Here is a 14441-nt window from a genome sequence, read left to right on the forward strand (position 1 = left end):
CAAGGGGACACTGCCACACCAGGACTTTAGCTGAGTGAGATCCATTTTGCTCTAATCATTTGCAGAATTGTTAGTGAATCATTTCTAATGTTTTTGGGATTTCTTACAAGAGCAATAGGAAACTAGAATAGAGATCTTTACTGCATTAAGCCACAGTGAGCATCACAAAAAGGGATTAAAGAATTTGGACCCTCTAAATGTCCCTTGGACCCTGAAAACCTTCTTGACAAGAAATCAGGAAGCAACTTCCAAAGCAGATAAAGGAGGAGGGAAGACCAGGGTTGTGTGAACAGGAAAAAGCTTCTTCATATTAACTCACTGACAAACCACACAGAAGAGGATGTTGTATTCAACAGTGAATCACAATGGGAGGAAAGTCACAATACTTTAGACAGAAGTAATCTGCCCATCTTCAGCCAGGAGCCCACTGATGCTGAGAAGGAAGTCTGTTGCTATCAACTGATGAGGAACAGTCAAGGATTCCAGGTAACTGGTAGATGCCAAGGAAGTGAGCATTTGGGGAACTGTCCTGGCTTCTGCTGTGTACAGGTTTGAAAGTATTATGAGCCCCAGAGAAGCTGTGTTTTAATCCTTATCCAATCTTGTGGAAGCAACCATTCCTATTAATCCTGAATCATCACTGTAGATTGGAATGTTTTGATTAGATTATTTCCATGAACTGCAAGACACCCAATTGTTGGAGTGACCTTTTTTTTTTTAATATAATTTGCATTTATTGAGCATGTATTGAATTTTTTTTTTTTTTACATGGGCAGGCACCAGGAATCGAACCTGGGTCCTCTGGCATGGCAGGCGAGCATTCTTGCCTGCTGAGCCACCGTGGCCCGCCCCTGGAGTCACCTTTTGATGAGAAGGAATCGTGACTCCACCCATCTCAGGTGTATCTCAATTATTTTACTGGAATCCTTTAAAATAGGAAGTATTTGGGTGAGAGTCAGAGTTGACAGAAGCCTCAGAGCTGACAGAGCCCTGAGCTGACAGAGATGCTGACACTGGGAGAACAAAGACATAGAGATGTTTGGAGCTTGGGAGATGTCACCATGAGATGTTAAACAAGCCAGACCCTAGGGGAGACAAGGGAAGCCAACCCTGGAGAAGCAAAGTGAGGAACCCATACAGGAAGAGAGTGTGAAATCAATGGAGCCCAGGAACATGGGAAATAAAGATGCCAGCCTTGTGACTACCCAGCTGACAGAGGTGCTCCTGACCCATCAACCTTCCTTGAATTAATGCATCTTTCCTTGGAGTTTATATCCTTAGTTTGGATATTTTTATAGTTTAGAACTGTAAAATTGTTACGTATTAAATTCTACTTTTTAAAAGTTGTTCCAGTGATGGTATATCAAATTTATATATATATGCCAATACCAAGCTAAGTAGTTATTCCAACTTAGACTCCGTAACATACTAGGCCTGGACTTGCAGTTGAAGGTGACCCTCAGACCTGGAGCTTCAGCCAGGGAGATTGAGACTCAGTCTTCACAGGTTCCCTGCAGGCATCTGCAATTAGAATGAACAATTCACACAGATGCAAGGATTATGCCAACAAATTCTAAAACAGCTTGTCCATACTGTTTCATTGTGATTATACATATCTCAAAGACCTATTTCATACAACACTGTATATCATACTATCTGGAAATTACAGCTATTTCAGTGTGCATCTAAAGTAGTTTTTCCAAAATGACAAAGATTTAAACCTTGTTTGATTGAGGTTCTTTTACATCTTCCACCTGAGTCCCAGAGCAGCAACATCAGAGAGAGGTAGGGATGTGCCATTACCAGTCTCCTTTACCCTGCCAGTCACAGCTCCTTTCCTGTCATCAAGGCACAGAGCCCAACTGGAAATTTATGCACAGCTGTGCAGTACCAGAGGGGCCTGTGCAAGGCAGGCAGTGGCCATAGAACCAAATTGCATAGTGGATTGTGGATGAATATAATGTTCAGTCCCCAAAATAGCATCACAGAAAATATAACTTTTGACCATGAAATGTGGTAATCAATTTCAAAAATGGAATTTGCAATAATTTATTTTAAAGTAAGCATATATTAAAAATCTATAGCATTCGAAGCTGCACCTGAAATATGGTTTTTTGTTTGTTTGTGTGTTTGTATCTTTTGTTTTTGTTTTTTTCTTTTTCCTTTATATATATATATATATATATATATAATTAGTATTATTATTTTAATTCTCTTCTCTATATTAACATTCTATATTTTTTTCTGCTGTTTTGCTAGTTCTTTTCCTAAATCGATGCAAATGTACTAAGAAATGATGATTATACATCTATGTGATGATACTAAGAATTACTGAGTGCATTTGTAGAATGGAATGATTTCTAAATGTTGTGTTAATTTCTTTTCTTTTTTTTGATTAACAAAAAAATTTAAAAAAAAATAAAATAAAAATAAAAAAAAATATATATATAGCATTCTCTTGTTACACAAGCTGCAATCAGCAAAAGGGAATGATCTAAATAAGAACATCATATTGAATGTGTATATCTTCTTAAGAAACTTCATGATCTGAAAAGACATTTGATTGCCTATAACAGAAATATTTTGGTACCAGAGGAGCATTGTCCTGAAGAAATATAAGGACACTGCCAACATGTGCCTTGGGCGCCAGATCCATGCACAGGCCACAGCAGTGAGAGCCCACAGCACCTCCAGGTGAGAAATTCTGAAGGTGCATGTGCAGCATGAAGCATAAGAGCATTGACAAAAGCATTCTCCTTATAGTTTCAGACTTTGAAACTGTGAGAATTTTTTAAAGGGATGAGTAAGAAATATGATAATATCTATACAGACAACTAAATTTTAAGGAAGATAGTACATCTTTAAACAGAACCAAACCAAAGTTTCTAGATCATGGATAAGGAAAACCAAAATTGAAACTGAATGGATGCAACTGACAGAAGTAGAAAATTTACAGAACTAGAGCCAGAGTAGAAGAAACTTTCCAAAATACAATACTGAGAAAGAAAAAGACAGAAAAACCCCACAGACATAGAGGATACAGAGAGATGTACAGAAGAGCTAATATGCATCTGTGGAAGACAGATAATTGGCAGGTGCATGTTTGAACAAATAATGGTTGAGAATTATGCAGAACTAGTGAAAGAAACCAATTCACAAACTCAAGTGCCATCAAAACAAAGCCAAATTAGTAAATTGGACTCCATACTGTGGCACATCTCAGAAAACTGCAATATATCAAGGACAAAGAGGAAAACATGTAGTCATACAGAAAAATCACAGATCCCCTTCAGTGCAGTGAACCCTGATAGTCACATAAAAATTACATTTAGTGTCCCATAATTTTTACCTAGCAATAAACAGTTCTCTTGAGTGACCACCACAGCTAGCAGTACCTTCCTTGTAACGTGGTTCTAAGCCTGTGAGCTCCATATGGATTGGGTAGTAACAGTTGCCCTCAGCTTCTCTGAATGGCCCCTGCTGCTCCTTCTCCAAACATCACTTTGCATCTAAAGAGTCATAATTGTCAGCAAGGTATATATCTCCATAGGGTTTGGATGATCAAAATCTGCACTTAGTTTCCACAAAAGGACTGGTTCGTGCCACTTTGGTTTCTTGTTTTGTATAGTTTGCAACTGGTAATATCCAGAATCTGTGGGTAAAACCTTATTTCCTCTTCTGAGACACAATAAAAGTAGGAATCCATGACCCATCATGATGATTCCTCCGCTCCCCTATAGGGGCCAAGTTTAGGTAAGCTTGGGATCCTTACCCACCTTGATTCTTCCCTTTCCTCATCCATGTTCTTTAAGTCAATACAGCTGTCTTTTCTCAATCATGTCTGGCTGACTAATTTTGCTTCTTTGTTATCAAAGAACTTCTACCTATCATCCAAAACAGTTGGCCAGGAGGCAGGGTGATTTGATGTCCTTAACATACCCAGATGGAAATGCTTTCAGGTGCTCTTGGCTTAATGATCAACTGTCCCAAAGGCTAGCAACATTTGGGAGGCTCCCCTACAGGCTGATGCACACTGGTGATGTGTAGCATCTCTGTTCTTGGAGTATTTTGGGTTTGCCTAGGTTTTCATCCCCAAGCTGTGGATCCATTAAGGGGCCAACAATCTGGGAAGAGGCATGGGACAGCTCCCTGGACACTGATTAATTTGTCTACCTGCCTCTGTAGGTTAAGTGGTGACCTTCCAAAAAGGAAGCAGGTGAGAACATTGCAAATTTAGCATAAATTAATTGGCTATTTTCTGAGAAGTTGTAGGAGGATACACATAATGGACAGTTCCTGATTCTATTTGTCTTAAGCCACCCAGAGCAAGTACTCCTTGGACTACCTTTGGTCATGTTTGACAAATCACCTGATGCCTAAAAACAGCAGTATCTGGAGACAGGAAACTATGTTGATTGGCCTGTCTGAGCTGCATCTCCCAGAATCTCTCCAAGGGTGCCCCACCATCCCTGGGTTGAGGGAATATTTCCCTGGCCATAACACTTATGGAGGGGGATATTTCTGCCTGGGATAAAAGGACACTCTGTGGACAAAGACCTACTAAGGTCTGCAACCCTAATGCTTCTGCTGTCTGCATTGCTGTAGTTCACTCTCCTTTACCCCATGGGTTTTAGAGGGTCCAATACTTGATGCACAGGGGCCAAGAGTACCATGCAAAAAGGCTATTGATGCAAGCAACTTGAGTGGTCTTCTCCCTAGACCCCTGAATGGGTTTCCACCCTACTGAAGAAATGTAAGGCATCCATGAAATTGGGCTGGGCTTGGTTGAGCCCCACATCATATCAGCATGTAAAGTGCTGGTTGCTAGAGCATGGGTGTGGGAGCTTTTTCCACTGGTTCATTCACCCTGAGTCTGGCAGTTGTGGGAACTAACCCTTCTGAGCTCCAGCTGGGCACCCTGGAGAGAGATACGGCAAATTTGGAGATAGATTAAAGGGACCAGAAATGTTTTTCTTAATGACCTATAACGTTAAGCAAAACCTGGATAGGGGGAAACAAACTGTGAAACCAGATATATCACAAGATTAGAAACTCAAACACTTCTGAAGGGGTTTGTTTAAATGGAGTGAGATACAGCAGCAGGATAGCAATCTGCATTTGTGTCTTATCCCCAAGGAACTTTCACATAATTTAACACCCAAAACACACTTAAACAGAGAGCTGCCTTTTTATGTAGCAACAATGAATACAAATGACAATAAAATAATATCTTCAAAGAGTTGGAAGAAAATATCTACACATCCAGAATTCTAAATATAAAAATGCCTTGCAAGAATAAAGGCAATCTGAGGAGATTTCTAGACTTACCAAAAATGAAAGCATACTTACCATCAGAAACTTTCCAGAGAAATTCTAATGGATATTTAGGTTGCTCTAAAATATCCATTGTAGAAGGTGGGAAGCTAAAGTAACTAGAAACTGATGAATGTGGGTAATAAAAATTCATATTAATTACCTAAACAGTAACACTGAACTTAGTGAAAGATAAAGGAAAAGCAATGTACTTAAAATAATGGACAAAATTGTTTAAGTTAGTATGGGAACTAAACAGAATTTAAGTGATCTATGGATATTGCTTTAGCCATGAGGATAGCTGAAGATTGTATTCATTTGTTAAATGCTGCCAGAATGCAATGTACCAGAAAAGGAATGGCTTTTAAAAAGGTGATTCATTATGTTGCAAGTTTCCATTCTAAAGCTATGAAAACATCCAAAAAAAAAACATCCTGAGAAAGATTCCTTGACTCAAGGAAGGCGGATGGGTCCAGCAGACCTGTGTCAGGTATGGCTGTTGTCTCATTTGGCTTCTTATCATTTGGCTTCTCTTTTCAAACAGCCTCCTTGGAGGCTTTTTCCTTATGCATCTTGAAACCTCTGGGTCTCCTATTTAATCTGGTAACTCTGTCAGCTCTTTTGGCTCTGAGGCATTTCCCAAAATGGTTCTCTCTTAAAGGACTTCAGTAATAGCCCTCCTTGAACAGTGGAGACACATCTCTGAGGAAACCATATCTTCAAATGGTCCCACCCACAGCTGGGTGAGTCACATCTCCATGGAAACAATGTAGTCTAAACATCCCACAAGCAATATTGAATCAGGATTAAAGAATCACTTTTCTGGGGTGCATGACAGTTTCAAACCATGATCTTTACATCTCCATGCAAGCCAACCCTACCCACTGCCACCCAAGGGAAGGAGCAACACACATCCCATTGCCAAAACCAGAGTCAGAGGAGTCATCCTTGACAATGCCCTTTACCTCAGGACTCATAGCCACCTCCTGTCAATTTTACAACTACATATTCCCCAGTCTCCACTTCTTCCTGTATCCACTGCCACAGCATTAGACCAACCCACAAACATTTGCTCTCCTAGGTTCCTGAAATGGCTTCCTAACCTGTCTTCTTACATTTCTTCTTTACTCTTTTTTTTTAAAAAAAGAACTCTATTTAATCTAGAGTGATCCTTATAAAATGGAAATTTGGTCATGCCATCCGCCTGCTTAAAAACCTACCAAACCTTTCCACTGCATTCAGCTAAACACACACACATACACACAACTGCAGAAGCTACCACTCCCAGTTGGCCTTGTACATACTGATTCTAGAACAAATTTAGGATCTTCTGATATTCTTCAATATCTTTTAACCTTTTAAACTTAAACCCTGAGAGACAGATTCATATCTTCAATTGCTTAATACAATTATTATAAAGCAAATACAGTAGACAGTTAAAATTTATGTAATAAGTGCAAAATAAAAAGAGAAATCAGTGAAGAAAAGCATTACTATAATAAATCCATTCACAAATATAACACTAAAATAGAATAATGAATTGTGTAATGCAATATGTAAATTATTCTAGATTTAATGGAAGTGTAAAGATGTTGGTATAAAATAAGTACCCTAGAGGAAAGAAACTTGATGGACTTCTAGTGCTATCAAATATGAAAACAGTGTTTTATTGTTCACAAAGACTGTTTCCCATCCTTGACTAAGCTTCCAGCCTCACTCCTTCATGCCCCTTTTCATTGACTCCCTCCTCACCACCTTCACACCAGGGGGAGCAGAGAAGAACAACTTGAACTGCAGGGAACAGACAAAAAACATGGCACATTCAGACCCTAACTATTCTAAATACCAATGTACTGGGAATCCCCCCTTACTTTTCCCCCCTTAGAGACTCCTAGCTAGGCAGCTACTTTTCTCCCTCCTCCTGTCTCTCTGTCTTTACAGACTCCAGGAAGCCTCAGTATCTCAAAGGAAACTAGTCCCAACAAGTGGTTGGGACAAAATTTCTTTGAAGGAATGAGTAAAGGCAAGAGAAAGTGAAGGAAATAGGCAGCTAGAAAGGAGGTAGAGTATAACTACTTCAGTAACAAGGACAAGGAAGGCTTGAAGGAAAGACAGAGTCCATTGAAGGAAAAAGTAGGACAGGAAGATGAACTACTAGGCAGAAGGTTTCAATATGAAGAGGCAGGAAGAAGGTGAGCAGCTGCTGCAGCAGGACTCAGTGCCCCACAGCTGGGAGAGGAGGTTTGTGTTCGAGGCTGAAGAACTGTGGGAGGATAGCTGTAACCTTGCAGACAGTAATAAATGGCCACATCTTCAGCCTGGACTCCAATGATGCTGAGAGAGTAATCTGTCCCAGACCCACTGCCACTGAATCGGTCGGGGACCCCAGATGCCTGGCTGGATGCATCATAGATGAGCAGTTTGGGAGCCTGTCCTGGTTTCTGCTGGTACCAGACTAAGACATTGCCAACAGTCTGGCTGGCCTTGCATCTCATGGTGACAGTCTCCCCTGGAGTCACAGCCACAGAGGCTGGAGACTGGGTCATCATGATGACCCCACTGGCACCTGCAGGCAGAAAAGAACAAGATCATACAATAAATCACAAGTATATAAAATGTATATTCACATATAGGTTTCCTCATTGGTCATATATAATCAGATCATTTTGAGATGGAATAGTCTGTACACTCTGCATGTGAAAACCATCTCTCCAGCTTTATAAAGACATTGCTCTTCTGAAGCTCTCACCTGAGACCCAGAGCCCCAGGAGGATGAGGAGTTGGGACTGTGGCAGCATCTTGCTCACCATCTGGTGCACTCAGGTCCTGTCTCCAGGGAATCCCCATTAATAGAGTCTGAGCAGCAGCTGAGTTCCCAGGAGTCTATGCAAGTCAACTCAGGGTATAAGGGGAAAGACACTGTGCAGTGAGCTGTGAAGACAGATAACAGAAGGAAGGGGAAAAACTAACATCACCACATGAAATGTGAGTTTAGTCCTGCAAACATCCCAGAAATCAACTGAACACTATAATTTTCAACAAACTTTAGCAAAATTATTAAATTTACAATATTTTATTGTCAACTTTATACTTCAGACTACCTCAGGTCATCTTTTGTACCTAAATTAATTTTGTAATTGATTATATGTGTCTGTGAGTATAAAATTTCTGAACTTAGTTGACCTTTAAAAACGTGGTGCCAGAAACTATATGGAATACATTCATATAATTGGATAGAATGAGGATTACTGCATAGATTATGTGTCTATTCTGAATTTTAAATATGTATTTGAAGTTTTCCTTTGACATCTCAATATCTCCTCAATATATAGAAAACCAAGCCACTGATTTTGCTCTCAACCCAAATTTCTCTAGAAATGTGTCGCCAGATACTAGTTTCTCAAATCACACATGAAGTAGTCACAGAACGAAGGGGTCACTGACCCACCTCATGGTAGTAGGTAAAATAGCTCCAGCCCCCTAGGTATCAGAGCATATTTGTTATAAGTGAGTTATGAGGGTCGATTCATACGCAGCCAGCTTTAATATTCATCAGCATTCTCAAACAATTGTCATGGTCTGTTTAATGCTAATTCCCCACTGTAGATGCAGTGCTCTGATGAAAGCGCCCAATTATATTTCCAGATGATTTAATACATTGTTGCTAAAGAGGCAAATAATGATTGTTCATATTAAAATAATGAAATTGGAGTGAAAACATGTAGAATGCTCATGTATAGAATAAAATATCATGCTATTAATTTGAAACAGCAGTGACCATGACTTCTGTAAAATGTATCCAATATTTCTGTAACAAATTCATGGAAAGCACATAGAACATGTGGTGCTGGTTAGTTACTAGGACAGGAAAAGAATATTTGAAAAAAAATGGTCAAACCAAAATAAAGCCTGGAGTCCAGTTAATATTTTACAAATATAAAAGCTCAGTTGTGCAAATGAAGCAGGATGATGTAAGATGACAGCATCAGGAAGAAGAGGGTGAGGGTGCACAGGAATCCTCTGTACTTTCCCTGTAACATTTCTATAAATCTAAAATGATTCCAAAATTTTCTTTAGAGAATCATGGAATGACACTTGGGAAGAGCTGAGTGAGACTATCCTGTTGTCAAGTGAGGGTTGCCAAGGATGATGAAGTGTAAGGTAACATTCCCAAAGCCAGACCCCATCAGGAGTGACATCATAGCTCTTACTCTGACATTCAACATCTCATTTGCAAGTGACAGCTGGACACTACTTGAAAAACATGCTTCTTTGACTCCTGATTTTCCTCACCTCCTTGGATCCTTTGGTCCAAACACACATCCCTTAGAATAAAATAATTCAAACCAGGGAATATTTTGTGATGGGTGGATGCAAAGGTTTTCCCACAGGTTCATGGGCAAAACATGCTGTAATACAACTACTTACTACATCTTTGAATCCTGCTTAAGTCTGTCCTAAAATGAATTAAACCAAGAACAATCAAATTGTGCTGCTGATTCTCTTTTCCCACTTCCAAGATCACATTAACCATCTTCTACTTTAATTAAAAAAAAAAAGCTAACATCCAACTCATCATAGGCATTTTCTTGGACTCCAAACCTCTTTAGCACAAAATGAAGGGGATTCTCACATTCCTACTAGTGTCAACATTAAGATGAATGACTGTAAAGGCTGGAAACAGTTCTGTAGTGCCTAAAGTTTTGCATTCATCAAAGAGAACATTTACAGGATTGTGATGAAAGTAAGAAGTAACTATGTAACAAGCATCATAGAAAAGCAATGTTGCTCCATTTGAATGTGGGAAGAAGGGGTTCTCAATGAGGATGCCCCCAAACTCAAGGAAATATATTTCCCCACAAGAGCCTCCAGTGTGTAATGCAGCCATGCTGGCATTTTGAGTTTTAATCAGTGAGACTATTTTATGGGCTTCTGACTTCCAGAAATGTGTAATGATGAGTTATTAATATTTGAACCAATAGGCTCTTGGTATTTTGTTTCAGCTACCATAAAAACAAATGCCAAGATCTTTGCTGCATTTTCCTACAGTGAGTTCCCAAAATAGGGAATCCAGAAGAAATTTCATGCCTTAATTGCCAGGGTGCACATACTCTCTGGGAATCTGACAAGTTGTACAAATCCAGGCCTGTGTTGGGAGGAAACATAGGGTGAGAAGTAGAGAGATTTGTGCTCAAGGCAAGCTCTGTGGTAGGACAGCTGTTACGTAGCTGAGAGAAAAGCCATCCACCACACCTTAAGCCTTGAGCTTGCTGAAACTGAGAGTGAAATGTGTAGCTGACCTCCTACCACTCAGTCAGTGGGGATCTCCATTCAGCCATGTGAGTGCCCATGAACTGACAGTTTAGGGGCCTATTTTTGTTTTTATGGATCCAAGCAAAGCAGATCTTCTCAATGAAGCTCTACAAAATGGTCTGGCTCTATAGAGAGCTTTTCTCCAGAAGACACAGAAAGTGAGACAGTGTTGACAAATAAAGTCAGTTTGGACAAAAATCTTATATAAATGCATTATGTTCAAGAACTTTTAAAATATATTTTTACAATACCATTTTTAAAATCCTTAGAATTCAATTTTGCACTCTTTACCTGATATCAGTTTTCCTAATCCCCAAAGTTAATAATCTGGGTGAAGGAAAGTGTTTAAGTCTCTCACCTTGGAATCAGAGCAACAAAATTGAGGATCTGCATTGTGACATCATCATCCTGCTGCTGATGTGTTAGTTCCTGCTCAGATCACATTGCAGGCAAAAGGGTGCACTGGCAAACCCTGGCAGCTACCTAGGGCCTGGAAGGGGCTATTCAATGCAGAGAGAAATTACAGAAGCAAGTTGAGTGAGCAATGTGCTGTGGATGTATAAAAGATAAAGGAAGAGCCAAAGACACCACTGCAGGTAAAACAGCTGTGTGACACTGAAAGAAATAGAAATCTGAATCTAAATTTCCAATAAATGTTCAGAAATTAAAGCATAAATTAGATTTTCAAAATCAGTGGTTTTTTATTTAACATGCTACAAAAAATAAACCATTCTATGAAGAGCCTCTATTTTTAGGACATTTATATCTTAATATCTATACCATCTTAAAACAGCTAAGACCTGAAAACATAGTGTGATGTTTTGGATGTCCTGTAGACAAGGAATGTATTAGCATTGAAGGTGTTGTTCAGGAATATATTGCAAAACATTGAACTTGTGTTATAGATTCTGACAAAGGCCAGAGGGACACAAGTGGGCTCCTAAAGTCTATCAGGAATGAAAGTTCTCAGGTAGACAGTCCTCCCTTAACCTGGGATTCCCTTGGCACTCCATCCTCAGGGGAGAAGGAAATGAGATCTGGAAAAAACCTTTCTCTCATCTCAGATGCTGGGAGTTAGAGGGAGTGAGTGAAGAGCAGCCCCTCCATTGGATCCACAACCCAGGTAGGTGGGTCTGGAATTTCCAAACCCTGAATTTAGTTAAACTCCATTTGGTAGCATCCACAAGCACCTGGCAAAATACATCAAAAACCTCTTTTGAGGACAGTACTCCACTCAAAAGTCTCATCTACTCCTATAAATAATTTTTGAATTTCCAAATCAGCAACATGTCAGAGACTTCTCACATGTAGAAAAATAAGAGAAACTGAACATGAAAAATCTGTGTAGCTACAGAGTCACAGAGAACAGAAAAGCTCCATTAGACCTCCAATCTTCAAATTTCCAATATTTGATTAAAGGAAATGATAAAAATGGAAAAATCTATGTAAAGGAAGGAAATTATAAATGTTACCATTGCATTTGTAATAATGAAACTCCCTCTAAAAAAATACAGAGTGAAGCCTTGTCCTTGTTCATTATCTGAATCATCCTTTGTATGTGAGCACTGAAGCCCACCAGTCTAGAACCAGGCACACTCTGGGATTCTTGCTATAATTAAATACAGTCTGCCTACACTTTTGAGATAACCTAGTCTAGAATTGACGCTTCAGCAAGGTGCTACTTCCTCCAGAAAGGATGTGGAATCATGAGGCTGGCTGCCAGCATCCCTTGGCCCTTGACTCCCCACTCACAGGGCAATACACACAGCCACACCTTCTATCTCTTCTGGCTTCTGTTCTCTTCCAACATCTTGCTGCTCTCTGGTGTTTCCCCCACATCTGAATTTCATTCTATTTATAATCAACTCCAGTTTATCCTGATTAAACCCTAATTGATTCAGTTGCCCAGGCCTTAGCTAAAAGTCACATCTTTAAAAGGTTGGGGAACTGCAGTCTGAGGATCTGCTTTCCTGACCCTTTCTCTAGGGCCTTTTGGAAGGGGGCTGCACCACCTGCATGGGACCGTGGCTCTGGTTAGGCTGTGAAATAGAGCAAAAGTAAAGCTTCAACAGGAACCCAGGGAAAAACAAAATCTTAGACAAGACAGGAAAATCACTTTCAAGATAAACCTTTCAAGATAATCAGGTGTCCATAAACCATGATAAATTAAAAGGCATGTTAACAAACAAGAAGTGATGGCCATATTAAAGATCAAATTTAAAAATAAGAGGAGATAAAGAATTTAGAATGGCTAATAAAATATTCATGTAAACCCCTAGTTAATTGCAGTAACACTTTAAAAAATAAGGGATATCAAGATGGCACTACAAGAGCATAAAGAAGAATTTGAAAGAATACATAAAATAGCAGATTTATGGAAAGGGAAGATACTGTAGATGAATTTAAAAATATTGTAGAAGCACAACTGCATATTTTGAAGAGGCAGAAGAAAGGATCAGTGAATTAGAGGACATAACAATGTAAACATATAAAAGGTAAATTGGAGAAAAATATGGAAAAATTTGAGCTGGGACTCAGGGAAATGATTGTCAAAGCATAGCATATAAATATTTGCATCTCTAGGTGTCCAAGAGGGAGGAGATAAGGGAAAGGGCCAGGAAGAATATTGTGAGCATGATGGTTAAATATTTCCCATCCACATAAAAAGCAAAAATATGCAAATCAAAGACACTTAACTCTTTCAGTTTGCTAAAGCTTCCAGAATGCAATATACCAGAAATGGATTGGCTCTTACTAAGGGGATTTATTAAGTTACAGCCTTGGAGTTCTAAACACAAAAGAATGTCCAAATGGAAACATCCAGACAAAGACACCCCAACTCTGAAGAAGGACTATGGCATCTGTATTTCTCTGTTACATTGGAAGGCACATGGTGATGTCTGCTGGCTGTTTTCTCTGAATTTCTTTGTCCTTGCTTGTGTCTCCTACAGCATTTCTGTATATGAGCTCTCTCCAAAATATCTGTGCCTTTTATCCTCTCTTAACGGACTCCAGACAAGATGATTAACAACAGCCTTGAATTGGGTGGGTCCTATCCCCATGGAAACAATCTAATAAAAAATGCCACACCAACAATAATGGATTAAAAGAGCATAGCTCTTCTGGGGCACATAACAGATTCAAACCTGCACAACTTTTATTATCTTAAAAAAGGATAAACCAAGAGATAAGTAATAGATCTGCCAATTTAAAGCCAAAGGATAAAATGGATGAAGTAAGGATGACTTTCATAATAATAACATTGAATGTTAATGGATTAAGAAAAAGACACATGGCATGATGGATAAAATAAATGCTCCAACTATAGGCTTTTTAAAAGCAACTCATTTTATGCAAAAGGATATAAATAAGTTGAATGTATAAGAACAGAAAATGATATTCCACACAAACAGTAATGAAGTAAATGCAGGGGAATCTATAATAACACCAGAAAAAAATAGACTTTAAATGCAAAAAAAAAAATGCTTTAAGGGATAAAGATGGACACAATGTATTAGTAAGGAAAAAATTTACTAGGAAGGAATAGCATTCATAAATATGTACATGACTAATCAAAGTGGCCCAAATTCAAGATCCAAACCACAATGTGCTGGTTTGAAATGATGTATGTACCCTCAAAAAGCCATGTTTTAAACTTAATCCCATTTTGTAAAGGAAATCTTCTCTTCTAATCCTTATTCATTTTTGAATGTTTGAAACTGTAATTAGGTCATTTCCCTGGAGTTGTTATTTAATCAAGAGTGGCTGTTAAACTGGATTAGCTGGAGGCATGTCTCCACCCATTTGGTTGGGTC

The 14441-nt window shown here is 39.0% G+C and overlaps 1 pseudogene; it reads right to left on the reverse strand.

Moving 5' to 3' along the window:
• Positions 1–7481: 7481 nt before the first annotated feature.
• LOC143661207 (immunoglobulin kappa variable 3-11 pseudogene) lies at positions 7482–8128 on the reverse strand (annotated as a pseudogene).
• Positions 8129–14441: the final 6313 nt, after the last annotated feature.

Source organism: Tamandua tetradactyla, chromosome 17, assembly GCF_023851605.1.
Source record: "Tamandua tetradactyla isolate mTamTet1 chromosome 17, mTamTet1.pri, whole genome shotgun sequence".
NCBI lineage: Eukaryota > Metazoa > Chordata > Mammalia > Pilosa > Myrmecophagidae > Tamandua > Tamandua tetradactyla.